The sequence below is a fragment of the Montipora capricornis genome, chromosome 12, assembly GCF_036669925.1.
Source record: "Montipora capricornis isolate CH-2021 chromosome 12, ASM3666992v2, whole genome shotgun sequence".
In the NCBI taxonomy this organism is placed as follows: domain Eukaryota; kingdom Metazoa; phylum Cnidaria; class Anthozoa; order Scleractinia; family Acroporidae; genus Montipora; species Montipora capricornis.
Genome location: NC_090894.1, coordinates 8,383,418 through 8,385,917, shown reverse-complemented (window position 1 = coordinate 8,385,917; position 2,500 = coordinate 8,383,418). Strand labels below are relative to the sequence as shown.

General features: G+C 36.4%; 1 protein-coding gene across 1 annotated transcript in view; it reads right to left on the bottom strand.

Annotated features, from left to right (window-relative positions):
* The window catches only part of LOC138026614 (symplekin-like), a 47,281-nt gene that overhangs the window by 44,392 nt on the left and 389 nt on the right, over positions 1-2,500 (bottom strand). The window lies entirely within an intron of this gene.

Sequence of the window (2,500 nt, the reverse complement as noted above, 5' to 3'; positions counted from 1 at the left end):
GGAATTGATGAGACATTTCTCTATGAGATGCCAGAAGCCAAGATAAAACTCCACAGTTAATCCATCATTCCCTGTTGTTTTGTTTTTCTCAAATGATTTCAACGCTTCTAAATATTCCTTTGTTGTAATTTTTTTCTCCAAATATTCCTGCTGCTCGTCTGTTAACATGTTAGTATTTACATTCTTAAGGAATTCATCAATCGACAAGCCACCCTGCTGACAAGAGTCCTTATCATAAAGATTGGCATAAAAGCTATGAATCTCTGTCATTATTTGTTTAGGACCCATTATGCATTCATCATTAAACCCCACTAACTTTCTAATACAACTTTTTTCTTTTTGGAATTTTCTAAGTTCAAAAAGTACTTATTACTTTTCTCGCCATATTCGTACCAATTTACTCTCGAGCGAATTATTGCTCCTTGCGCTATATAATCATATTGACTATCATATTCGGTTTTTAAAATTTCCAGATCACTCAAGTTTTCTTGACTGGGCTGTTCATCGCATTTTGCTGTGCACTCTTTAAGTTTTTGTTCTAAGTCTAATAATTTCTCCCTTCTAATTCTAGCTTTCTGTTGCTATAGGTAATAGTTTCATAACGGATTTTATACTTAATGAAGTCCCAAAGGACCCTTGGATCCTGAATCTCTTTTCCATCTTCCAACCAATCACTGTAATTCTCAGTTATAAAAGAGATATATTCATCATCTTCTAAAAGACTAGAATTAAATTTCCAAAAGGAAGGTCCCCGTCCCGTTTCTTCAATTCCGTTTATGTGCATTGTAATAGCGGAGTGATCCGTTCTTATTGCAGGAATAATATCTACATCTTCTACCTCTTCTTGAACACTACTGCTTATTAGCCAAAAGTCCAAACGTCGCTGTATTGTAGGGTTTTTTGTCTCCATGTAAAGTGATTAGTATCTGGATTTCTTATTCTCCAGATATCAGTCAGATCATAAGATGAACACAAATCTTCAATTTTTTTACAGGATTCTCTTACTTGAGGTTTGCCTCCAGCTCCATCCAACTCAGCATCGAAAATAACATTGAAATCGCCTCCAATAATAACTTCACAATTATCCTCTAATTCTAATTTATCGAGCTGTTTTTGAATTTCCTCGAAGAAGATGCATTGATCTTTGGTCTTATTTGGGGAATAAATATTGACAAAAACGAAACTGTATCCCTGAATGACACCTTTCAAAATAATAAATCTTCCTTGTTCATCTTCTTGGCGTTCTTCAATATCACAATCGAATTTCTCCTTAACCAAAATCATAACCCCCCTACTGTGCTCCGAACCATGACTAAAGAAAATGTCGCCCCTCCACTGCGACTTCCAAAACTTTTCGACGTCTGGAGTACTGTAAGTTTCTTGTAAAAAGATAATATCGGATCTCTCTTTTGTTAACCAGTAAAAAAGTGCCTTTCTTTTGTCAAAAGAGCGAATCCCCCGAACATTTAGAGATAATTCTGGTCGGACGGTTTTTGTCTCTAGTTAAAAATATCGTCAGACCAATCACAGGACTCGGAAGTATATTTGTCACTAGTGATGAAAATCTTAGAGCTCTATCAGTATTTTCTCAACTACTGGCAATCATCGTCGAGTTGTTTTTCATTTCTCGTCAAATAAAATGGCATCAAGATTTAAGGATTTAGATGTGTCTGTGGAAGATTTCATCTCAGAACAAGAAAACGAAAGCACTAAAAAGAAAACTTTGCAAAATGTAGCCATGCTGCAACAATTCCTAGCATCGAAAAAGTTCTTCATAACGATTTTTTTGCGTAGTATTCTTTTGAAATCTCAGTACGTATAAAATAAACAAATTACTTCATGGTTGGTTCGTTTGTCCGATTTTTCTTCACTCGTTGCGAGGAGTCGCTGAACTCACTCGTTCGCTGCACTCACTCTTTCGTTCACCCCTCTCGCAACTCGTGCACAAAAATCATCGACACTCACCAACCATGAAGTAACCTCTATTTGCAGAACACATAAATGACTGAGGACAGAAGTGAGACTGTTTATGACCATGTCTTGATACAAACTGCTTTGCTTTGTTATGCAAAGGCAAGCTAGTTTCCATGACAATGGCATAATTTATATACATGACAAAAGAAGTGAGGTGTGCATGTTTTGCTACCATTCAGAGGCCAGGTCACTAAGCAAACAAATGTGAATGGTCTATTGACAGCTGAGTCAGAGAATCCATATGCCAATAAGTAACAGGGTATTTTGCCGAAAAAGCAGTGCTATCTACTATTATTCTAAAATAATTATGGCCATCCAACAAATAAGTCAATCGCCATCAAAAGCTTACAAGGCTTAGCAAAAGATGATTAAAAATTAATAGTTAATTCTTGTATTGCACAATATCAGAACTTGTTCACGGCTACCGCTCATGAGAAGCCTTGATGATAGTATTAAACTCATACATTGGAACTGTGAATATGCAACCATTGTACGTACAGCTCAGTAAGCAGCTGGGGAGCTCAAG